Source organism: Suncus etruscus, chromosome 9 (assembly GCF_024139225.1).
Source record: "Suncus etruscus isolate mSunEtr1 chromosome 9, mSunEtr1.pri.cur, whole genome shotgun sequence".
Taxonomy (NCBI): domain Eukaryota; kingdom Metazoa; phylum Chordata; class Mammalia; order Eulipotyphla; family Soricidae; genus Suncus; species Suncus etruscus.
In genome coordinates this window covers 6,063,887-6,089,242 of record NC_064856.1, presented here as the reverse complement: position 1 = coordinate 6,089,242, position 25,356 = coordinate 6,063,887, and the positions used below count along the sequence as shown (strand labels likewise).

The 25,356-nt window shown below is 41.0% G+C and overlaps 1 pseudogene; it reads left to right on the top strand.

The window, feature by feature from the left end:
* Positions 1 to 22,005: 22,005 nt before the first annotated feature.
* On the top strand, positions 22,006 to 22,142 carry LOC126019510 (uncharacterized; annotated as a pseudogene).
* Positions 22,143 to 25,356: the final 3,214 nt, after the last annotated feature.

Sequence of the window (25,356 nt, the reverse complement as noted above, 5' to 3'; positions counted from 1 at the left end):
AATCAAATAAAGAATGAGTTTCTTTTTTAAATTTTTTCTTTATTTAAACATCTTGATTACAAATATGATTGTCATTAGGTTTCAGTCATGTAAAGGACACCCCCCTTCACCAGTGCAACATTCCTACTACCAATGTCCCAAATCTGCCTCCATCCCACCCCACCCCCACCTGTACTCTAGACAGGCTTTCCAGTTCCCTCATTCATTCACATGATTATGGTAGTGGAGAATGAGTTTGTAACTAGTAGTTTAACTACAAAATGTTCATGTATTGGCCAAGAGTGGACATAGAAAAGTCAGCTTAGAGCCTACAGACTTGGCATCAGAGTGACAGTTATTCCAGATTAAATTTTCCAGGTAACAAATAAGGTTCTGTGTGAATAGGGCAGATAGATAAGGCAAGGAATGATGTAATTGTCATAAGAGCCTCAACCAGTCTTTTAAGCAGCTCTGAAGCTGAGTTGGGCCTTTAGCGTGAAATGGAATGAGGAGGTGAAATTCTCTGCATTGACCTTTCAGGCTAGTGATATCACTCTGGTAGAGTGCTTGCCTTGCATTATAAGATCCTGAATTTGAAAAACACAAAACAAAAACCCAAATGAAGCTAAATAGATGAACAATTCATTCCTTAGGATGTCCTTAGGGAAGGAGTATGGTCTTAGGCAAGGAACCTTCCCACAGAGGGGATCAACTGTCAGCCTCAGCAGCAGGAAATTAAATGATCTGGTTCTAAAAAAAAATGATCTGGTTCTCCAGATAGATAGAGGATAATTGAATTCTCAATTAAGAGTAACACTGCTAAAGAAACAGTGTATTCTTAGCATTTACCCTCCCAGACACACACACACACACACACACACACACACAATTATTGGAAAAGATCTCTGCACACCTATGTTCATTGCATCACTTAATACAAAAGTTAGGATACAAAAACAAGTCATATGTCCAACAACAGACAAATAGATAAAGAAATTGGAGTATGTAGAAGCCAGAATGATATTACAGTATAGGGCCCTTGCCTAATCAACATTGGTGATCAATGAAGTTGACTGATGTCACAGCCAGATCACCCTCATGTCCAGTTGACTGAAAACTAGATGGAACTGTAGGGTATTGTGTTAAGCAAACAGAAGTCTAAGGACAAATACTAGATGTATTTAAGTAAGAAGGAAAACTCAGGATGTTCTCACTTATATGTGCTATAAAGGTAAGGAAATGGAAGGCATCAAATGATGGCAACCCCCTGGGCATGGATTACAGAAATAAAACTAACAAGGAAGGAGGGGAGTGGGTGAGGAATGAGGACTGGAAATAACATAACGGAATTGATCAAGACCCTTGGTCATTGAAAATTTTGGTGGTTTAGAGGTGGGGTAGCTATCTAGTACATCCAAGCAGGTCTTTAACAGAGACACTACCTCTGTGAGAGACTCTGAACCTTCCAGAGTAGCAATGGGGTCAACAGGCAATTAGTAAGTAATTAATGAGGTCAATAGGAATTAGTGAGAATTCATTAGAAAGAAGGACTGACTCTAGCCTAGCTTTTGGTCTACAATCTGTTCAACAAACAAGATCTAGCTTTTGGTCTACAATCTGTTCAACAAACAAGATCTCCAATTCCAGAGGTCTGACTGAGACAATTGCAACTGGACTGGTCTTCCGGAAACATAATGAAAGACTCTATCCCAGGCTCCATCCTAGAAGCAGCATAATGATCAAGACCACCACCTACAGAAGATAGATTAAAATGACACTGAAGAAGCAGAGCTGCTAGAACCACAAAGAAAGACTTCATCATAAGCTCCATTCCTTGAGCTGTACAGTGACCAAGATCTCTAGATACAGAGGTCTGATCTGATGACAAAGCAGAAGTCTTCCACACACCACAAAAGCACAGAGGGGAGAGTAAATGATCATACAAGGAGTCTATAGTTAATCCCATGACAGTATGCTTCAGGAGTGGAAAAACTCTGAATCTCCTAGGCCAAAGGAATTCCCTCTATAATATCCCCAATAGTTACTGTGCCTATGCAGGGGGAAAAAAGAGCACAAAATAATCAGATTATCCACATATATTTTTATTGATTGATTGATTTTTGACTTCTTTATTTTGGTGTAGATATTGAAGTTGATGTCTCCAATTTTATTTTATTTTATTTTATTTTATTTTATTTTATTTTATCATATCTTTCTTTTTCTTTTTGCACTCCGGCATGGTTTGATTTCAGGACCGAGACTATCGTGTGTGTCTTTATTGCTGTAGTGTTTACTGGATATTTAATTTGATATTTCTTTCTGTATTGTTGTGGTGTTTCAATTACCTTTTTTATGTCCTCTCTCAAAATGAGGTTGAAAGCCTCTAGATTACAGGGGTCTCAGACTCAATTTACCTGAGGGCTGCAGGAGGCAAAGTCGGGGTGATACTTGAGTGCAAAGTCAGTAGTAAGCCTTGAACATTGGGGTGTGTGACCCAAACAAGTAAAACAAAACAAAACAAAAAAAGATTCCTCTAGGTCAGGGCCACAAAATGTTGTATGGAGGGCCGCAAATGGCCCGCGGTCCAGGAGTTTGAGACCCCTGCAGGACTCCGCCCATTTTTAGCTTAATTGATTTTTCTTTTCCTTCCTTCCTTCCTTCCTTCCTTCCTTCCTTCCTTCCTTCCTTCCTTCCTTCCTTCCTTCCTTCCTTCCTTCCTTCCTTCCTTCCTTCCTTCCTTCCTTCCTCCTTCCTTCTTCCTTCCTTCCTCCTTTCTTTCTCTCTCTTTCGCTTTCTTTCTTTTGTTTCTTTTTCTTTCTTTCTTTCTTTCTTTCTTTCTTTCTTTCTTTCTTTCTTTCTTTCTTTCTTTCTTTCTTTCTTTCTTTCTTTCTCTCTCTCTCTTTCTTTCTTTCTTTCTTTCTTCTTTCTTTTTCTTTCTTTCTTTCTTTTCTTTTTTCTTCTTTCTTTCTTTCCTTTCTTTCTTTCTTTCTTTCTTTCTTTCTTTCTTTCTTTCTTTCTTTCTTTCTTTCTTTCTTTCTTTCTTTCTTTCTTTCTTTCTTTCTTTCTTTCTTTCTTTCTTTCTTTCTTTCTTTCTTTCTTTCTTTCTTTCTTTCTTTCTTTCTTTCTTTCTTTCTTTCTTTCTTTCTTTCTTTCTTTCTTTCTTTCTTTCTTTCTTTCTTTCTTTCTTTCCCCATTCTATTGTTTTTCTTTCCTTCAATCAAAACCACATAACTTGAATTATTTAGTTCCATCTCTCAAATAGAGGGGGAAACAAGGGAGGGTACCAGGACCAAACAGTTATATGATCACTAACAGTAAGTTAGACAAACAGGGGACCACCTATTCTAGCAGCCCGGGGGGTGATGGTGGGGGATATAGGTTGCAGGAAGGGAACGGGGATGGGGGGGGGAGGACAAATTTGGTGATGGGTATTCCCCTGATTCAATGTTAATATGTACCTAAAATAGTACTGTGGAAGATATGTAAGCCAATATGATCAAAATAAAAATTAAAAAAAACTAAATAGATGGTTATTTTGATAAATATGAACCATAAAGCACTTTTGAAAGTCTGAAATATAATAATCCTGCAAAAATGAAAAAAAAAAAGAGGGACTGAGACAAAGGAAGAGACAGTCAGAACTTGACCATGGAAATCCATTTAGGCGGGGATATCCTTGAGAGGAAAAGTCCCAGAAGTTGAAGTCAGCCCAGAAATCACTGAGTGTGTCCATGGGGGACAGAGTAATAAAAAGATGAAGCTGCTGCTTAAGTCTTTAATAGGGGTAGGATCAAATGAGACAGAATAGACACATTTTAGAGGAATAAATTTATATCACTGGTTTGGGACATTTTGGTGCAAAGAAACTAAAATCTGGTCAAGTTAACTTATTTTTATGTATTTACTTATTTACTTAATTGTTTGTTTTAAAAATTCCTGGCAATGCTCATGAGTTACTCCTTTCTCTTTACTCCAGAATTACTCCTGGTGGTGTTTGAAGGACCATATGGAATGCTGGGGTTTGCATTCCAGGTCAGTTGCATGCAAAGCAAATGCCCTACCCGCTGTATTATTTTTTCAATTCCTTTTTATTTTCACTTATTTGGGGCCACATCCACAATGATCAGAGACTGTTCCTAACTCTCTTCTCTAAAGTGACCCCTGGTGGTGCTTGGAGAACCATATGCAGTGCTGGGGGCTGCATGCAAGGCAAGTGTTTTACTTTTTTTTTTTTTTTTTTTTTTTGGTGTTTGGGCCACACCTGGCGGTGCTCAGGGGTTACTCCTGGCTGTCTGCTCAGAAATAGCTCCTGGCAGGCACAGGGGACCATATGGGACACCGGGATTCGAACCAACCACCTTAGGTTCTGGATCGGCTGCTTGCAAGGCAAACACCGCTGTGCTATTTCTCCGGGCCCAAGTGTTTTACTTTTTGTACTATCTCTTTGGGCCCTGCTCAAGCTAATTTAAATCAAAGGTCATCATTATATACAAGGCTCAGCAGCAAAACAATGCCCAGGAGAACAGAAAAGGATTATAAAATTTATGTTCTTCTTCATTTTCCCCTTTTTTCTTAAATGGGTATTTACAAGGACTCCTACCATTTTTTTTTCTTATTTGATTTTTAACCCCCCCCCCATTTTCTCTTTCTTTTTTCTTCCCCTCCAAACAGAACCACATAACTTGAACCATCTTGTTCTGCCTCACAAATTGAGGGAGAAATAATGGAGGGTACCAAGACCAAACAGGTGTATGAACATTGAGTAGAAATAAAAAAATGATCAAACTTAAACACCAAATCCAAAGCCAACGACAACAGAATCAAAACCCAATCTACAACAAGCTAGACACAGGTCAGGACCACTTATACTAGCAGCCCAGGGGTCAAGGGAGGGGGCTATGGGATGCATGCTGGGAACAGGGGTGGAGGGAGGACAACACTGGTGGTGGGAATGCCCCTGATTCAATGTCACTATGTACCTAAAATATTACTGTGAAAGATTTGTAATTTATTTTGGTCAAAATAAAAATTATTTAATTAAAAAAATGCCCCTGAAATAAATTGGTATTGGGGTAGAAAGGGAGCTCCATAGTTACCTCCAAGTTCTTTCCTTTTAAATGAATTGAGTTAGTGCCCCCCAGAAGCAAATAGGATTAATTTACCACTTGTAAATGTCTCTATCAGGCTTAAGCTTTATAGAAATGTATGAATCATGAAGATTTACCACAACCCCAGTGGAGCAGATGATGGTATCAAAAATGTAACAGAAAGCAGAAAAAAAAAATAAAGATGAAAAACTTAGATGCATTAGTGTGATGGCAATCAGCCAGATCACTCCAATTATGTAGCTATTTTGGTACATAAATAATGGATAGCCCACCATTTGTGTCTGGAGTAAAGGGTTTCTAACAGCAAATGCTTCAGTAGCTGTAGGTGACTAATGATTTCCGATTCTGAAGTCACCAGAAATCATGATGGCTGTGATTGCAGGGCCCTTTCTAAAGATTTTGGGGTGGGAGGTTAAGGTGCGGGGGCTACTCAAGCATGAAGAGGAGGTCTCTCTTATGTCTACTTAGGACATGATGTCAAAGAAGCAATGAGCTCACCTTTCTTGGTTGTTAACTTTGCCAGAAACTTTCAATTAAAGTTCAAAGTTAGACTCACGAAAAATTACTAACAAGAGCTGAGAGCAAAGCTTCCAAATTTTTCTCTCATTTCTTTTTCATAAACAAAAGGTTATTTTTCCTCTTCAATTTTTTCCCATTCCCAGAAGTGAAGCAAGGGCCAGGCAATACCACTGAGAAACTCAGATCATTTAAACACTTGGAAGCTCCAGGGGCTGTTTTAATAAAGAAGTATATGGGGCCAGAAATGAGAGCTAATTCATCTCCTGCCAAAAGCCAGGAAGTTTTATAAAGTCCCTCTTCCAGGACCCTCTTTAGGAAAGGCACAGTTTTCCTTTTTCATGTCTTTCAAATATTGTTAGGCCAGGCACAAGCAAGACCACAGGGACCAAGAATAGCCAGAATAGCCTGGATACCCCAATGCTATGTGCCACTTATAGTTCAGAGAAGTGCAAGACTTGGGCTTCCCAGAGATCTAATTTGTTAAAATCCAAACTGTAAAATTTGGTTCCAGGAACTACAGTTCATCCAAGATTGTGCCTTGGCAAGACGAAAGAATGGGAAAGAACAGAAGTTCTCTTAGTTACATCTGACTTTTTTGTGGAGGGGGGGGTAGAATTTTGAGTTTTGGGTTATATCCAACCTGCTTTGCTCCTGACTCAGTGCTCTTGCCTGGCAGTGTTTAGGTAGATACCCAATATTGTGGACTGAACCCAGATCTCTGGCCCGTTAAACTATTTGCTGCCTCCACACCTTACTTTTGACTTGGGGACAGAATAGCCAGTCGGATGTGTTATTGTACATTTATTAGTGCCAGGTACTGAGATGAATGTGTCACATCAAAAACCTCATTTAGCTACCAAGGTACATTGTCTCTATTTTAGAAATAATGCAGTTGAGGGAAAGTGGCGGCAAGGAAAGGGCAGCCTTAGATTTCAGACACCCTCAGTCTTGCTACCCCCACTTCCCCGACTCCTGATGTTTCCCATGGAACCTTACTTATACTCAGCACCCTATTTATTCAGAAGTGCCTTGGGGGCCTAGAAGCAGAGGCACAACTCATTTGAGTTATGAGCCTATTTAATTCCTGAGCCACACTGCAAATCAAAATTCCGTAAAACGAACCTTTGTTCTGAGAGGCATAAACTGTAGTTCTCCTTCTGAAAATTCATTTCTTTCCCCAAAATAAAAATGTTGATGGAAATAAAGCAAATATGTACAAACCATATGTATGTGCCTATATTAAGTAGGGAAAATAGCTAAAAATAAAATAATAGTAAGCTGGTGGTATAAATAGGAAATTGGATGGACTTTTCTGCCAGGGCTGAATTGGCTAGAGGATCTTAAAAAGTGAATTCATCATAGTGAAAAATGAGGTTTGTGGGGCAAGTTGAGGTGAAGCCTGAAGGTGGGTGTGGTGTATGTATAAAACCCTATCATTTACATTATTGTAAATCATGATGCCTAAAATTTATATATATATATATATATATATATATATATATATATATATATATATAGGTTAGGGATGCCATCCATCTTTTATTTATTAATTATTTATTTGAGGGATGGGCTTCAGTGCCTCACTTAGCAGTGCTCAGTGAGATTCGATTGGCTTTGTGCTCAGGGGCTGCTTTAGGTGATGTTAGGGGACCATGTGGTTTGAGGGTTGGCCATGCATAAGGCAAGTGCCTGAACATTCCTGTACAAAACCCCCATCTCATCTTTCACCTATATAAAATTAAGTTTCCCTGCAGAAAACCAGGCCTTTTTCCCACTCCCAGAACTTTCTAATGGGACCTCAAAAGCGAGAGGAGCTCTTTTCAATTTTTTTATAATATCTTTATTTAAACATCTTGATTACAAACATGATTGTGATTAGGTTTCAGTCATGTAAAGAACACCCCCGCCCCCTTCACCAGTGCAACATTCCCACCACCAATGTCCCAAGGATCTTTGGTTTTCCGTCTGCTTTCTGTCTTCAAATTTTTCCAAAGTTGTGGGATGATTGTAAAGGGAGGTCTGGCCATTACAGTGAGGATGAGAAAGAATGTATAGGAGGTACCAGTCACAGTAGCTGTCATGGGGTAAAGGAGGGAGATATAAGATGCATACTGGGAACAAGGGTGGAGGGAGGACAACACTGATGGTGGGAATGCCCCAGATTCATTGTCATTATGTACCTTAAATATTACTGTAAAAGACTCATAATTTACTTTGTTCACAATAAAAATAAAAGAAAGGGGGCTGGAGTGGTGGCGCAAGCGATAAGGCCAAAAGACCACACACACACACACACACACACACACACACACACACACACACACACACACAGAATTTTTAAAAGGTAGTTTTGTTTGTTTTGTTTTTGGGCCACACCCAGTGATGCTCAGGGGCTACTCCTGGCTCTGCACTCAGAAATTGCTCCTGGCTTGGGGACCATATGGGATGCCGAGGGATCGAATTGAGGTCAGTCCTAGGTTAGCATGTGCAAGGCAAATGCCCAACTGCTTGCGCCACCACTCCAGCCCCCTTGGAAGTAATAATTTTTGAGGGAAAAGGGGGCTATCAGAGATTGGACTGACTATTAGCCTGATACAAAGTCTCCAGGGACAGTCTCTTTCCATGCCTGTACCTGGCTGCCCATGAGGACCAATGATCACACAGAAAGTCTGCAGGGGTGCAGGTGTGGGTAGGGGTGGGGTGGAGTTGGAAGAGACATACAGGAAGCTGGAGACAGAACCAGGAGAGGCAGTTTCCAGGCAAAAGCTACCACATTTTGTTTGCTTTTTGTTTTGTTTGTTTGCTTTGGGGCCTCACCCAACAGTGCTCAGGGCGTACTCCTCACCCCATGCTCAGGGCTTACTCCTGGTGGAGCTCAGGAGAGCATACATGTGGTGCCAGGAATCAAAGCAGGGTTAGCCACACAAAAGGCAAATGCCTTACCCCCTGTTCTATCTCTCTTGCCCAGTTGCCTCATTTTTATAGCTTCATTTGGACATAGTGAAGAGTCAGAGCCAATAAAGCATCTCAAAAGCATTTGTAGCAGCCTGGTTCATTTATTCATGTGAGTATCTTATTCATGGTGGGTATCTTGGGAGACACAGATCCTGATCTTGGGGGTCGAGGGTCTGAGAACTTGCTTTTCTCCCAAGTCATGCGGTGGTTGATGAGGGAGGTTCTGAGTCCCAACCATTCCCAGATCATGGAACACTTGTCACTGTCTTGTCCATTCTTATCTGCTTCTCTGCCCTGAGTTCTCCTTCCTATAGATTCTAGCAGAAACAGTACCAGGTAGTTGTCACTATGACTCTGTCCTCCTTTTTGATTTAATCACATTGATGTCAATTCCCAATCAATTTCAGCAGAACTTTCAGTGAGACCACACATAGAAGGATTTTTGTGTTTTATTTTTTCCTTATAATCAATAAAAATAATATTTCTTCTTTGGGTGCTGGTAATTAAATTGGGGGTATCTCACACACAAAAGCCCAGAAGTTACATTACAATAATTAATTATAATGCTAGGATCAAATTCAGATTGTTTGAGCTTTTGACTTAGTTTTGATTTTCTGCATGTGAAATATGTATTCTTCCATTGAGATATATCCTGGGCCTTTCAGAAGTTGCATTATTTATTTATATTTTTGCTAGGTACTCAGAGATCACTCCTGGCAGTGCTCAGGGGAACACATAGGGTGCTGGAATCTGCAAGCATAGCAAATATCTTAACCCCTGTCTTATCTCTCCATCCCTAGAAGTTACATGTTTTAAAAGACTATAATATTTTTTGGACTAGAGATGGTAAACTAAGTAGGGAGCTTGCCTTGCATGCAACAGACCCAGATTTGATCCCCAGCTTCCTACACGGTTCCCTTAGTCCAGGAATAATATCTGAGTATAGAGCTAGGAGTAACCCCTGAGCACTGCCAGGTGTGGCTCTAAAAAAACAAACCAAAAATCCTATAATATTTTGTAATTTACTCTCCACCCTTCCCATCACCATTATTTCTTCTTTCCACCCCTCCTCTCCACAGTGATCTACTTCCCATCAACTTTGTCCTCAAGTGAAACAAAGTAATTCATATCCTAAGGTTCTAAGAAAAAGGTGGGAGGCCCTATCTAAAAGATATAAAAGGAGTTGCTGTTTTTTTCATAGGTGCAGCAAAAGTTGAAGAAAATAGAAAGAAATAACCTTTGGCCTAAAAACAGGGTGTCCCTCGCCATGAAGCCTCCTGCCATAAAACCAACTACAGGCTCAGGGTATGCTAAATTATCTAATCCCAAAGTCTTTCTTCATGGTCCCAGGAAAAGTTCTCCTCAATCACAGCTGTCAGGCTTCAGTAATTAGAGATCTTGGTTTTTACACAGATCCTATGTCGAAGTCAGATTGTCACAAAACAATTTCTGGTTCCATCTCACCATTAAGTGGCAAGGCAGGGAAACCTGCCCTGAAAGCAAATTGTTGCTGTTTCCAAGTTGTCAGGATGTCATATAAGCCCACCTGGAGCAAGTCAGTGCCAGGGCAGCGTTAGGGTCTTCCCTAGTAGAAGTTTGACTCCTGGTGCTGGTGCAGAAAACAGTGCTGGTACCAAGACTCATCTTAGAATATTTGTCAAGACATAATAATGAGGGGCCAGAGTGATAGCACAGTGGAAAGGCGTTTGTCTTGCATGCATAAGGACTGTGGTTCGAGTCCCAGCATCCCATATGGTCCCCCGAGCCTGCTGGGGGTGATTTCTGAGCCAGGAGGAACCTCTGAGTGCTGCTGGGTGTGACCCAACTCCCCCCCCATCCAAAATAAAGACATAATAATGAGCACTGTATTTGGAGTCTAATATAATATAGCACTGTAAAGCAAAACTAGGGCAACCAAGTATATCTCCAAGTACCACTGTGAACAAAAAGATTAAAGACTTATTTTAGATGGGACCAGAGTGAGACAGCGCAGCAGTAAGGTGTTTGCCTTGCATGCAGCTGACCCAGGAAAACCTGAGTTGGATCCCTGGTGCCTTCAAGCCAGGAGAGATTTCTTGCCTTTTTTTTTTTTTTTTTGAGGAATTTTTATTTTTATTTTTACCACAGTGGATTAAAAATCTCTCACAGTAATATTTTAGTGACATTGAATCAGGGGTATTCCCACCCCTAATATTGCCCTCCCTCAACCCCAGGAGAGAGTTCTGAGTGCATAGCTAGGAGTAACCCCTGAGCATCACTAGGTGTGGCCCAACCCCCACCCCAAAAAAGAGTTATTATAATCATGTTAAAATTAAGGCACCAAAACATTTTTATAGTGAGCACTGAAAATTTGAACTAAACAAATGAAGTGCACAGTATAGTTCAGATTAATTCTGGGTTTGGAAAAACATGCTGGTAGAGAAGTGTCTACTAGGATAATCATAGATAAAACTGATGTCTTGGACAAGAACTCTGCTGAAGGTGGAGAAACTAACAGGCAAGGCATACTTCCATTAACAATAGTGCAAACTACAGTGAAAAAAAGGAAAGAGAGAAAGAGAAAGAGAAAGAAGTTATTCCCTGCCCTAGAAGGGGGTATGGGGGGAGAAAAGGTGGGAGGGAAATGGGTGGAAAAGAAAAACATACTTGTGAAAAATAAATGAGTAAATAGGACTGAGACTGGATAAAGCATTAGACAATGAATCACAAGTTGACAGTGATCCCATGTGTTGGTCTCATGTAGGACCAATGAGACCTGAAACACCCAATGGCTTTGGGAGATAGTCTATGTGGTTTCCCATCCAGACCCAGAGGGGAATACCATGTGGATATGCAACTGTTCCTTGTGTCCCTGGCCCTAGGCCCACTGTGGACATTTGTGGGGATTAAGAAAGAAGCAAATTGAGGCCCTCTGACCATTTATCTAAATATTCCCAGCTTGGTTTGATTTGGTTTTGCAGTGCCAGGGACCAAATCTGGAGCTTCTTACCTACAAAGCAAGTGCTTTATTGCTGAGCCATCTTGGCCCAGGCCTAAATATTTATGCTAAAAATTGAATAACATGTTAACAGATTAAATAAAACATTCTATCCTTTAGCTATGACGCTCTAGAGGCCACTAATCTGAAAGACCCAGTTTGTATCAGAATTCTTGTATTCTTTATTTCTGAGTCAACAATCATGAAAAGGTATTGAGATAACTGAGTCTTTCCTTCTTCTCCCCTTCTCTTTCACCCTCAGCTGTATCCTACCCCAAGGAACCTTGCTCCCCAGTGCCTAGATGTTCCAGTCTGTAGCCCAGGCTTCTCACCTCCCGGCAGCAGCCCTTGGCTCCTTTTTCTTCAGTCCTCAAGAGCACAGGTGTGGGTGCCATCTGCCTCTGGAAAGGCAGCTTCCCTAGAAAAGTGGCCCCAGAGTCCTTTCTGCTTTCTGATGGGTCAGGTGAGAAGAACAAGGAAATGTCTGTGCAAGTTTGGGGGGGGGGTTCCGGGAGAATGGGGGATAGAGGAGTAGAAAGAGACACTTGATAGTGCTCAGGGTTTACTCCTAGCTCTGAGCTCAAGGACCCCTCCTTATGTTTAGGCTAGAACTGGGATCAGTCATGTGTAAAAACAAAACAAAACAAAGTACCCCCTGTACTAGGTCTCCAATCCCAGAAAATGACTTATTTTTAGGATCTAACACTAAGCGAGCCCTCTCTAAGATCTAGGCCATGACCTCCTGGGACATTCTGTGGACTCCACTCTGCATGGGGTGACTGTTCTCTGAGTTCCACCTGGTCTGCTGAGCAAGACCCATACATGGCCTTTCTAATTTACTCTGTTAGAATTGGCAATTTGCTCCTCAGGAGATTGCTACAGCATTTCCATGCCATGGATAACAGTGCAAAGGAGTGTGCATGTTTCTGTGTGTGTGGGGTGGGGTTGGGGGTTCAGGAATCTTCCCTGTAATTTGATTCATTTTCTGTTGGAGAGAAACAACTAGAGTGCAGGATTCTGGAGTGGCTGATAGCTTAATTGCCACATGCATCTTGTGGGGGCACTTCCTTGGCATCCCTGCACTTGACTCTGGCACTGGGAAGCAGCTGACATCTGGAGGGAGAGGAGGAAGCCAAAAGGGTTGGTGGCTGCCACCCAAGACTGAAGGAGTTGGTTTCATCTCTCCCTGGCCCCCATTTAAATCAACTTTATTTTTTATTTTTTTCCCTCAGACCCTTGCTTTTAATGACAAGAATCAGGTACCACCGTAGGGTGGGAGCAGAATACTAAGTAAGGAATAATCCAATATACTATCACCAGGTCACACCCTAGGGTGGGGTACAATAATTGATTAGGATAGGATCAGTAACACAACACCTTTTTTTTCTGGGGGGGGGTTCACATCCAGCAGCACAAGCAGGGGTTACTCCTGGCTCTACGCTCAGAAATCGTACCTGGCAGGCTCAGGGGATCATATGGAATGCTGGGGTTTAAACCACCGTCCTTCTGCATGCAAGGCAAATGCCCTACTTCATGCTATCTCTCCGGCCCCACAACAGCTTCTTATTCCTTTAGCTGTGGTAGTGGTGACTGAGGGAGAGCACTAGGTTCCCAAATAAAGCTCCCTAGGTTACACTGGATGCGACCCCTGATCTCATGCCTCATGTTTTTCAGACAGGCCTCCTTCTTCTCAGTATCCTGGGGTCCTCCATGTGCCAACTTCCGTCTGGGTGTGCATAAATTTCTAGAGATTATGATAGAGGATTCTCCATGCCCTTTCCAGATCTGAGGATGAGGCTGAATTAAGCTGGATCTGCGTGACTCAGTCTTCCTTTTAAGCTTTCCTTCCAAGCCTTCATACCAGGTTGTATGCAGCCTCTTGGAGGATGCACTCACACGTAGGTTTATTTGTTTTCCAGGATCCTGGGGTGTCACGGCAAGCCGGGAATTTGGTCTGCAGTGAGACCCAATCAACTTTATTTTTAAGGTCCATGCAATCTGGTGACATTTTAGCCACTGACCATTACACCTTCATCGTTGATGTATTGTACACAGGACAGAACTTGGCATTGACCAAGAGCAGTCAGAATATCTGTAAAGGACACACAAGTTCTGGGCTGGCTCTTTGCAAGCAGCTTCATAAAATTCCCAGGGTACATGCTCTATTCTTTCTTTTTGCTTTTCCCTTTTGATAAATTATGTGAATGACGAGTCCATGCTTCTGCCCTCTATCATCTTCAGTGACATGTACTTTCCCACCCCTTTGATCTTGGTTTGGCTTTGTGAGTGACTTTGGCTGATGTTAGATGACCAGACAGACAGACATGACTTCAGAAGTGGTCTCACTTGGCTCCTCAGATCTGTGTGTATGTGTGTGTGTGTGTGTGTGTGTGTGTATGTGTGTGTGTGTGTGTGTGTGTGTAGCATGTTTCAGGTAGCTGCTGGTCCCAAACAGAGAAACTTATGAAAAGTTACTTAGCAAATAAGTAGGGAGCTTGCCTTGCACTAGGCAGACCTAGGTTTGACCCTGACATTCTATATAGTTCCCTGAGAACAGAGATAGGAATAAGTCCTGAGCATGGTCAGGGTGTGGCACAAAATAACAACAACAAAGAAAATCATACTTATATTCTTTATAAAAAATTTATATTATAACACTGTGATCTACCAAGTTGTTCATAATACAGTTGTTTCAGGTATTAAATGTTCAAACACTAATTGAAGTCATCCCACCAATGTGATCACCAGTGTCCCCTGATTTTCTATCTTCCATCCTCCTTGCAGGCACAAACAAATTAATTTTACGTTGTTTGTTACAACAGAAAAGCAAATGGATTCATCAAAACTTAGGTCAATAAGGGTCAATTTGAGGTAATTATTATAAATTTGTTATAAACTGCTATAAATTTCCTCATGGTGTTACTGTAAAGTCAGTGTCTAAAGATTTCCTGGGTGTGGTTGACTCTGGTTAACTGTGTTTCAGCTTACTGAGGTTGATAGATTCCTAAGTAACTTTCCCATCAGATTTCCTGTGATTCTACTGGACTGACGCTTCATCTCAAAAGATGTTTTTTCAGTTTTAAAATCATTTTATTTTTATTAAATATACTGAATACTTGCAAACTATAATAACCAGCAGCAGAAAATATATTAATTACATTTGCTTTGGAAGCAGATAAAATTAATTAGATTGAAAAGTATAAATTTAGTTTTTTAAATTAATACATGTAAATGCATAAAAGAATCAAAGAGGTTTTTAAAATATAATTCATTATATCTTCTTGTTTAGCTTTTTCTCACATTTTAGTCAAATTTAAGTTAACTCTTTAATGAAAGAAGACATAAAGGGGCTGGAGAGATAGCACAGCAGTAGGGTGTTTGCTTTGCATGTGGCCAACCTGGGACAGACCCAGATTGAATCCCTGGCATCCCATAGGTCTCCTGAGCTTGCCAGGAGTGATTTCTGAGCACAGAAACAGGAGTAACACCTGAGCACTGCCGGGTGTTGCCCCAAAACAAACAAAAAAAGAGAAAGAAGACATAAGACTTTCTTCTGTGTGCTAAGTACCTTCTATAAACAAAATCCCAAGACATGGCATCTGATGCTGACATTAGAGTAATAAATAATTGAGTAGTAAAGGTTAAATGAATTTTAAAATTAAGTAAAATATGATGCTGTGATATAGAATTTTAATTTAAATAACTATATTATACCCTCTGAGATATACTTACCCATGTAAACCAGCATACATCTATTTTTTCATACATCTATTTTTTAATAAAAGTCACCAACCTGGTCAATTTTTAATAAGATTTTAGGATCCAGTATCTACAGATCTGATGTCAGTGTGATGACTTGGCTGTTTGATAGTTAAGTCTAGGAGCTGGACTGTTTCTGTCAGAGGGTGTAGGGTGTGGTTCTGGGCTGTTGTGGTTCATGCAACGGGGAATCTGCCCCCATCCATTCTAAGAATTCCACAGGGGGATAGACAGAATCAGACTATCTGGGTAGAGTCAGCAGCCATAATTTTATTTTGGAACTTGGTAGAAGAACTGGGACTTCTTCATACTTAACTTCTATAATTGGTACTTCACAGCAGACAATGGCAACAAAGGGAAGGGAAGGAGGTAACAAGAAAATAACTATTTTGAAAGTTAAAGAAGTAGAGCAGGAGAGATAGTGTAGGGCAGTAAGGTGCGATTCAATTGACAGGACCCCATATATATGGTTTTCTGAGCACCATTAGGACTGACTCCTGAACAAGAGGCAGGAGTGATACAGGAGAACCACTGGGTCTGTTCCAAATACCACTTCTAAAGTTAAGAAGTATATTTTTAATGTTTTTTTAAAACAATAGTACCAATATTATCATTTTATACTTGTAGTGCTACTGTGTATGTCAAGAGTGTGAAATTCCCTCCACCCTTGTCCCAAGGTCCCTACTTCCTTAGTATCTTTGAAACCAATTCTACTGGCCTAAAAATAGATTTTACAAGTATTTGTATTGGTATAAATATTGGCATTTATTAGTATTCTTGTTCTTATTCTTTTAAACATGAGTGTCATTGTTACTAAAAGTATGGTGGGTACCTGAAATTGTACTTTTGGTAAATACCTGAAATGCTAAGCTCAACCCAGTGAGAATTAAAATTCTAAATGGTAAAATGGAGTCCGCAGAATAGATATCAGACATTGATGGTAAAGGTAAGAATGGACCCTGAGGAGGGGATGGTGTTAATAACTGCAACTAAACTAAAGTGTTTGGGCTTTCTTCCAGAGTGTGTTTGATTTCTTGGCTGCACTGTAGAAGAATTGTGCATTCCACACGCTTGCTGGCCTAATGTGACTTGATCATCTGACTTCCTTTTCCAGGGAATGTCAGCAAAGATGATCTGAGCAGAAGCTTGCCTCGTGCTGACTGAATGTGTTGCCACTACCCCATAGTTGTGCTGCTGCCTTCCAGCCAGCCCTGCAGGTCTTGCCCTTTAAGTCTACAACCTGCAGCCACTCATTCCAAATCCCAATGCAGTGAGTGAACCCAGAAGTCTTCACAGACTCCTGAGGAAAAGGATCACATACTGTAAGCTACCATGGAGAAAATACATGGACAATGTCATTTTCTTAGATTCAGATTTTCTTGGAAAGTCATTACGCCTTGGAAATTTCCAAGTTGAGGAATATCTAGTGATAGAGTTTCTTTTATTCTTCTTGGAGTTTTTTGTTTGTTTGTTTTTTTGTTCTTGGGTCACACCTGGCAGAGCTCAGGGGTTACTCCTGGCTCTCTGTTCAGAAATCGCTCCTGGCAGGCTTGGGGGACCATATGGGATGCTGGCATTCGAACCACCATCCTTCTGCATGTAAGGCAAATGCCTTACCTCCACGCTATCTCTCCAGCCCCAGAAGTTCTTTTTTAGTTTGATTTCATACATAAAAAACCTATTATGCGAGGCCGGTGAGGTGGCGCTGGAGGTAAGGTGTCTGCCTTGCAAGCGCTAGCTAAGGAAGGACAGCGGTTCGGTCGGTGTCCCATATGGTCCCCCCAAGCCAGGGGCAAATTCTGAAGCGCTTAGCCAGGAGTAACCCCTGAGCATCAAATGGGTGTGGCCTGAAAAACCAAAAAAAAAATCTATTATGCTTTGAAGCATCCAATGTCACCTGGGGTGAGGTGTGGATGAACTTTTTCTTGGGGTATCTGTGACTTTTCAAACCTAAGTGTTTGTACTTGGTGGATAAAGGGTACCTACCAAATCACCCCATTAGTGCCAAAGCTACTTACCATTGCCAAGTAGATGGAAGGACTCTTCCAACATACACCAGGCCATCCTAGTTTCCTAAAAGAAGGAAAGGGAGATGTTTAGTATCCTATCCCCATGCAGGAATGTAGACTGAAGAAACCTGGTACCTAAAACGGTGTTCCCAAAACTGTGCCAACAGTGTTAACTCTCAGAGTGAGAGTTTCTCTTTCTCCTTAAACATTTCCCCACACTGGGACCAGAGAGATAGCATGGAGGTAAGGTGTTTGCCTTTCATGCAGGAGGTCATCGGTTCAAATCCCGGCGCCCCATATGGTCCCCTGTGCCTGCCAGGAGCAATTTCTGAGCCTGGAGCCAGAAATAACCCCTGAGCACTGCCGGGTGTGACCCAAAAACCACACACACACACACACACACACACACACACACACACACACAAACATTTCCCCACCATACCAATCCCATCAGTGTTTTTTAAATTATCATACAGGTCTTAAGAAATAACCAGATTTTGAGCTGGCCCAGAAGAGAAAAGATCTCAAGGTGGGAATTACAGGCTAGTACTTTAGAAATTTTCAGCCAGGAAGATGCACAAAGCAAATTTCACAAATGCTCCCTCCACCCCATCCTATGCCCTGCTCAAGTAATAGTCATCTACTTAGTTTTTTTTTTTTTAATTCACAAGCAAATGGTAACGTGGTCAGACCAGATTCACTGATCAAATATCTGCTGTGCACCTTCTTGGTGCCACTGAATCCTGGAAGTAGACTGGACACTGGCTGCGTCCAATCCCCACTCCTGTCCCCAAACTCTTCTAAAAATTCTCGCCTGAAGATGGCAGTCCCAAACTTAGTTCCAAAGCCCTTTCTGAACTTAACTCTGGGAAACTCTTAGAGATGATTTGAAAGAGCCACCTCTTGTTGCTTCACTAATATTTGTTAACCCCAGCTGGAACCCCAGCAGGGCAGTTAATATTGACAGTAAAGTTGGCCCCTTTTTCAAATAGTCTTCATTTTTTAAATAAAATACAATTCACATTTTTTTTACTATTTTCACAGGAAGGCATAGTTGTGTGCTTGAGCAAATCTTTGAAACAAACATTAAAATCTACATTCTGGAGGCTGGAGAGATAGCACAGTGGTAAGGTGTTTGCCTGGGATGTGGCCAACACAGGACAGACCCTGGTTCGAATCCCGGCATCCCATACAATTCCTTAAGCCTACCAGGAGTGATTTCTGAGTGCAGAGCCAGGAGTAACTAACCCTTTTGGGTCACCAGGTGTGACTAAAAAAATCTGCATTTTGGAGCCAGAGGAAGAATACAATGGGTAAGGACTTGCAAGAGAACTACCTGTATTTAATACTCAAGATCCTATAAAATTCCCCCAAGCTCTCCAGAAATAATTCCTGAGCTCAGAGCCAGGAGTTATCCCTGCTGGGTGTGGTTCCAAAACTAAAATAATAAAATTTACATTTAGTACATAAAATACTAGCTTCCAAAATACTGTCCAGGGGCCGGAGAGATAGCATGGAGGTAGAGCATTTGCCTTCCATGCAAAAGGAAGATGGTTCAAATCCCGGCATCTCATATGGTCCCCTGAGCCTGCCAGGGGCGATTTCTGAGTGTAGAGTAACCCCTAAGCACTGCCGGGTGTGACCCAAAAACCAAAATATTGTCCATGTACTGCATCATAGTAAAACCACATTTGGTAAGAAGCCCTTTAAAAACAAAAACTATGTCTTGGAGTTCCTGAAAGAGTAAGGGTGCTTGCTTTCATGGTGAAATCTTAATTTAGGGGGCCGGGCAGTGGTGCTAGAGGTAAGGTGCCTGCCTTGCCTGCGCTAGCCTTGGACGGACCGCGGTTCGATCCCCTGGTGTCCCATATGGTCCTCCAAGCCAGGAGCAACTTCTGAGCGCATAGCCAGGAGTAACTCCTGAGCGTTACTGGGTGTGGCCCAAAAACCAAAAAAAAAAAAAAAAAAAAAAAAAAAAGCATAGATCAAGCTAAACAGACCACAAAGATAGAACTCAGAAAACTCCAAACTTAAATAAGAGGATTGAAAAACACAGTCAAATGAAATGAAAACCTCAATGGAAAGCCATTCCAACAGAGTAACAGCAGCTCAGAACAGAGTCTGTGAGCTGAAAGATGAGATGCAGAACAACTCCATACAGCAGAAGCAATTAAAAAAATCTTAAAGCAAATGATCAGACAATGAAAAAGATTCTCAAAGAATGTGAACGTTGAAAATAGAAGTTTTTGATAAACTCAACAGAAACAACATAAGAATCATTGGAGTCCCAGAGACCCAGGAAGAAAATCCCCATGAAGAATCAACAGACATCATTACAGAGAAACTTCCAGAGCTAAAGACTGCATGCAACCAAATACTGCATGCCTGAAGAATATCAACTAAAAGAGATGTGAAGAAAAGCACCCCAAGACACATCCTAGTCACAATGACAAATTCCACAGATAGGGATAGAATACTGAAAGTAGCAAGATCAAAAAGGGAAATTACATTCAAAGGAGCATCTTTAAGATTTACAGCAGACCTGCCACAAGAAACCCTCAAGGCCAGAAGGCAGTGGTGGGATTTAGTGACAAAACTCAAGGAAATGAATGCTTCCCCTAGAATACTACACCCAGCCAGACTCACTTTCAGGTTTGAAGGAAGTATGCATAGTTTCACAGATAATCAACAGCTCGGAAACTTTACAGACTCAAAACGAGCCTTAAAAGATAAAATGAAAGGTCTACTTTAAAATAAGACAGGTCTAAAGACACATCAAACTTGCACACAAAGATGGCTCTAAATCCCATGGAAATTATTTCTCTTAATGTTAATGGGCTAAATGTACCAGTTAAGAGACACAGAGTGGCAAAATGGATCAAAAAGATGAATCCAATATTCTGCTGCCTACAAGAAATAACTCTAAATAGTCAGAACAAACACAGACTCAAAATCAAAGTTGCAAGCACACATCACGAAGGAAGAAGGGGCCTATATAAATAGCTTAATGACACAGTTTATAAAATTAGAAACAATTAACAAAATTTTGAACCCAAAATAAGTAGACAGAAAGAAATAACAAAGCTTAGAACAGAAATGAATGAAGTGGAAACCCCCCCCCCCAAAAAAAAAAAAACAATCTGAAAGACCAAAGAAAGCAAAAGTTGGTTCTTTGAAAAAATAAACAAGATTGATAAACCACTTACAAAATTCACAAAGGGAGAGAAACTTAATAAAACAGATTAGAAATGAAAAGGGGAGACGACTACAGATAATACAGCGATAGGAAGGATAATCAGAGACTACTTTGAGAAATTCAGTGCCATGAAACAAGAGATCTGGAGGAAATGAGGGAAAAAAATAAAAGGCATCATTGTAATAATTCTCAGAGACAATAGAGATGAGGGCTGAAGGCTGGCTCACTATATGAAGCTCACCACAAAGAGTGGTGAGTGCAGTTAGAGAAATGACTACACTAAGAACTACCATGACAATGTTGATGAGTGGGAAAGTAGAATGCCTGTCTCGAATACAGGCAAAGGGTGGGGCAAGACCGAGAAGGGGGGCATTGGTAATGGGAATTTGCACTGGTGAAGTGGGTGTACATTCTGTGACTGAGGCCCAACTACAAGCATGTTTGTAATCATGGTGCTTAAATTAAAAAAAGAAAAAGTACTTTAATTAAAAAACAATTTTTTTTCTGCCCAGACTTGTCATTGGCCCAAATGGAACGTTAATTGTCAAAATTTTGCAGTGAAAGCTAAAAGCCAAGAAATCCTACCAATGCTCTCAAGAATATGGCCCAGCTCTATCTGGTGAAGTCTGCTTAGTAGACGGCACTTTTGCCCAACTTGGCACTTATCATTTATTTAAAATGTCACAGTCACTATTAATTGGAGCTTGAGCTAATAGCTGCTTCTGTTTGAAGATGATTTTTTAAGATTTACCAGATGGCTAAACAAAAGTGAGGAAAGATAGAGAATTGGTGTGAAAAATAGATTAGATTAAGAAATTAGTTTACTAGGGGCCGGAGCTATAGCACAGTGGTAGGGCATTTACCTTGGATACAACTGGTCTAGGACGGACCTCGGGTTGGATTCCCGGCATCCCATAAGGTCCCCCAAGCCAGGAACGATTACTGAGCGCATAGCCAGGAGTAACCCCTGGACGTCACTGGGTGTGGTCCAATTAACAAACACACAAAAAGAAAGAAATTAGCTTAATAGTTTGGGAAAGACTTCAACTAATATTCCAGAAAGCCTAGTGATAGGACTACATATATCTTAGAATTCCAGTGAAAGAGACAGTTTGTATGTCCAGGAAATGGGTCTCTTCTCTTTCTTTGTCTAAATTTCACTTTGGAAGTATAGAAAGATTGACTTTCTGAAATTGCCTGTACACTCACAATTTAAAATTCCATGCTGGACACAATCTCACCCCCTTTGTGTGATCTATTCAATGAGAAAGAAATGCTCCAACTAAGCAATTTCAACCTCCATTACGAACTTCATTTTGTTGCTTTTTGCTGATTTTCTTTGGGAATATTTGAAAAGCCATTGCCTGTTACAGAGGGAGATGATTTTTGAACAATTTTAGTAAACTACTTTCCACTTATATGTTTCCTTTCCTATGAGGATACAAATGTAAAAACTAATTCTAGGGGCAAGTAATCTCATATTTAGAGTTAGAAAATTATCTCATACTTATTTCGCAGGGGAGATACCATGATCGTGAAGGTGGTTTCCCCAGTATGAGGCTCATCCTGATTTCTCCAAATGTGGGAAACTCGACTGCATAATTTGTGGTAATGGGGGACTGTGTTCACACCTTCCCTTGATAGGGAGAGAGAAAAAATAAAATTAACTGATACAAATAAACACCTTTTATCTTGTAGTTACTGCTCCAATTTTAAAATCATATTGGTAAAATTTTATTCCATTTAAAATATGGAGATCAAAAAAAGATAATGTTATGAATGGTAGTTTTCCTAACTTATAGCCAAATAATTTGAAAGAAACAGTAGAAAATTATCCATTTTATTCATTTATTTTGAAATTTATTTAAACAATATGGTTTATAAAGTTGTTCATAACACAGTTGTTTAGGGCATCTCATATTTCAACACAATCCCATACCAGTAGGACGTTCTCTCCACCCTTGTCCCAGGTTTTCCATTTTCTTTCCAAGCCTGCCCACTAAACAGACACAAAATAATTTATGTTGCTTTTTTAGAACAAAATGGCTAATGGAATCATCAACAAATAATTCAATAAAATAAAATTGGGGGGCCGGGCGGTGGCGCTAAAGGTAAGGTGCCTGCCTTGCCAGCGCTAGCCTTGGACGGACCGCAGTTTGATCCCCCAGTGTCCCATATGGTCCCCCATGCCAGGAGCAACTTCTGAGCACATAGCCAGTAGTAACCCCTAAGCATAACCGGGTGTGGCCCAAAAACCAAAAAAAAATAAAAATAAAATAAAATAAAATTTGTGAACATTGTTGTATCTTACCATGAGCCCATTAAAACCATTGTCTTAGGATTCACTGAGCTATTTGTTGGTATTTGAGTCTTCTGTGCTTTTATTTATCGAGCTTTGTCAGCTTCTTTACTACTTTTTCATCTAATTTGTTGTGCTGCCCCCAGCTGTCAGTATTATGGAATTTGGAGATGATGTGTGGCCCCAATTATGGCCCCAATTCTGATATCTGTAGAACGGGGTCAATAAGTTTAAGCAGCTTAACGGGCTTTCGTCTCTTCCAAGATTAGTCGTGAAGCTGTGAAGCTGGACTTTTATTTACATGGCAATGGCTATTGGGATGTGGGTGTGGCTGCTGCTATTTCCAGCAGTATGGGGGGTGTCTGCCCTCCACTCTGAGAAGACCTGAGTTTCCAGTCTGAAAACTATGGTATACCTAGAATGCTTGGTGTCTTTGCAGAAATTAATAGTAAAGCAGTGAAATTGGGCTGTTTGTATAGTTTGCATGGCAATGACTGTGGGGTGTGGCAGTGACTGCTAGGGCTTCAGCAGAGCGAGGACTAGGCACCTCCTGTCAAGGGCACCCCAGAATTTTTAGCTCAAAGACCAGCATACTGTAAGCTAGCAGTGTGGCTTGCATCTCTTCTGAGATTAGTGGGGAAGCTGTAAAGCTGGGTTGTTGCTTACAGGGCAATGGCTATGGGAAATGGGACCATAAATTTATTCGCCATATTTACAAATATAGAAAATGTGATAGGAACAATGCTTTGAAATGTTTCAGGTTGAGACATTTGACTACAAGGCAGGATGATGATGTGTAGTGCAGTTTACTGTTCCCCAAAAGAGGCATCCTGTTCAATTTTATGAGTATTAAGAAGATAGAACATTTATCTGTACAAAGTGCTCCACTAGTTTACCCAAGTATGGAAGAAGCAACTCATCACCCCTAATCTGGCCGATTTCCCACAATCCTATGAATTTCCTACTAAATTCCTTTAGTTCTGTGTATCTCTGACATCACCGAATTCCTTTGATTCTTTGACTCATTTCATAGATCTCCCATACTGGGAAGATGGATACAAACACTTCCCTGGTAGAACAGTCTCCTGAATGAACAAACTGAACATCACCCCCTTTGCATATCTCTGGAATCTGCATGGTTCAGTTATATATTTTTTAAAAGCAGAAGCAACCAAAAGTAATATTCTTTGTTTTTGGAATTTTTTTTTTTTTTTTTTTTTTGGTTTTTGGATTACAACTGGCAGTGCTCAGGGGTGCCTCCTGGCTTTACGCTCAGAAATCGCCCCTGGCAGACTCAGGACCATAGGGGATGCCGGAATTTAAACCACCGTCCTTCTGCATGAAAAGCAAATGCCTTACCTCCATGCTATCTCTCCAGCCCCAAAAGTAATATTCTTTTTTTTTTTTTTTTTTTTGGTTTTTGGGCCACACCCGTTTGACGCTCAGGGGTTACTCCTGGCTATGTGCTCAGAAATCCCCCCTGGCTTGGGGGGACCATATGGGACGCCGGGGGATCGAACCCGCGGTCCTTCCTTGGCTAGCGCTTGCAAGGCAGACACCTTACCTCCAGCGCCACCTACCCGGCCCCAAAAGTAATATTCTTAAACACTATAAAAGACATCCAAGTCATCAAGAGTTACTTTTCCTAAAATCCCTTCCTTCTGCCTTAACAGTCTTCTTTACATCATGGATGCTGACACCTCTATCCCTTACTCGTTCCCTTATTCCCTTTCTTCCTTTCTGCCTTCCTCTCTTCCTCCTTCATTTTCTTTTTGTCCTTCACTTTCTTCATCTTTCCTTTCCTCTCTTCATTCCTTCATGTATCTTTCTATGGTTCTCAAAATTTATGTCCCTTGCTATTACTAGCACCCTTAAAGCATGAATCTTATTGAAAATGATCAAGAAAAAGACACAGGGTAGTTTTTTAATAGGACATGGAAGACATTCAACTCCAGTCATTTTAAACTTTGAACAGATTTTGGAGATGATCCCATCTCTTCCTAAACTGCAGAGCAACATCTTCCACCATTCTTGGAGGAGGAACTGGGGTCCTACTTATACTTTGCTGTGTATTTTGTCCCTGGCAGTGTTGCCAAGTAGGAATTCACTGCACCAAAGGTACAGAAGCCAAGAGTATGGCACCAAATTTCAAAGAAAGAAAAGCTTTACTGTAAAGTCAGCTGACAAGGAGACAAACCGAAACCCCACTATAGCTCCTGTAGTCTTGGACTGACCGTCTGTCTTTCCCACTTTTGAGCTTACTGCATGGGATAGTTCTATGAACTTGGGCTCCAGCTTCTCAGGCAGGGCACCTGCCGGGCACTACTCGCTGAAATTGGGAGGTCACAACAGTGGGAAAGCAGTGCAGATGCTAAGACATGCTAAAGAAGTCCAGTTTGTCCTTACTTTGTCCATCCCATGTCCATCTGCCCTTCCTCACTGTTGGGCACATTCAGAACAGCTTCACCAAGAAGGTTTAACCAGGAGCTGGAATGATAGCACAGCAGGTAGGGCATTTGCCTTGAATGTGGCCAACTTAGGTTTGATCTCCAGCA